This window comes from Cervus elaphus, chromosome X, assembly GCF_910594005.1.
Source record: "Cervus elaphus chromosome X, mCerEla1.1, whole genome shotgun sequence".
NCBI classification, from domain to species: domain Eukaryota; kingdom Metazoa; phylum Chordata; class Mammalia; order Artiodactyla; family Cervidae; genus Cervus; species Cervus elaphus.
Genome location: NC_057848.1, coordinates 120,598,869 through 120,600,127, shown reverse-complemented (window position 1 = coordinate 120,600,127; position 1,259 = coordinate 120,598,869).

Here is a 1,259-nt window from a genome sequence, read left to right as displayed (position 1 = left end):
CCTCCTTTCGAGATTGAAGAGCCATCTGCACACAGCCCCCGTCTCTTCCCCCAGCTTTGGAGGGATTAAGGTCACAGGGCGGGGCCATAGCAGGGTCGGATGGGAGGGTGAGGAGGGGTGAAGATGGGACACTTGTGGACCAGAGCATGGCAACAGAAAACGCACTGATTAAAAAAATATATATATACATATACAAAATATATACCAGCACCAGAGGCAGAAACTAAAATAAGAAAAATGATAATTGTTTTCCAAAAGTATCTGAAATTTGAAGTATGCAGTAATAGACCTAAGATAACATATGTGCAAGATCTCCATGGGAAAAAATTATCAAATGATTAAAGGGGGTCTAAATAAATAGAGAGATAGATTAAATTTACTAATTGAAATAGTTAATATTATGAAGATGCCAATTCCTCCCAAAGTGATCCAGAGATTCAATGCAGTCCCAATTAATTTCTAAAGATTTTTCCTTGACATTTAACAAACTGATTCTAAAATGTATATTGATATACAAAAGACCTAGAAAAGCAAAATCTTTGAAAAATATCAAGATGGGAGGACTTGCCATATTAGATATCAAAACTTGTAATAGAGCTCGATTAATTAAGAACAAAATAGAGAAACTCTACTTTGTCCCACATGATTTAATGTGGGACTACGGATCAGTGAAGACAGGGTGGTCTTTTTAATGACTGGTGGTTATATAGATGCTTACTAGGTAATTATTCTTTGGAGTGTACACATATGTATAACATTAAAATAAGCATTTATTGAATGCATGAATACTAGTGACTATAGCTTACATAGTGCTTTTTTTTTTTTTTTTTTACCGTATTATGTATCACACACACAGTTTAACAGCTGCTTTACATGAATTAATTCTGCTTTAATCCTAGGAAATAGGTACTATTAATAGTCCCATTTTACAGATGAGGAAACTAAGACAAAGGAAGCTACGTAACCTGCTCACTGTTGCACATTTAGCAGGCTGTGGAACTGAGACTCAAACCTAGTTGCTTTGTGCGAAAGCCCCTGCCTTAATTAACTTGTACACTTTTACAATCTAGAAGATGAATGCCTTAAAAGGAATGAATCAAGAAGCCTCTCTCTCTCTCTCTCGAGTGCTCAGTACAATCCCTTGCCCACTTGGAAGAACGCACTGGGCTGTAGGCAAAACAAAACAAAACGGAACCTACAACTCCCAGCAGCCATTGCGCACTCAAGCGTGCACGCGCCCATTCACACCAGTACGACAG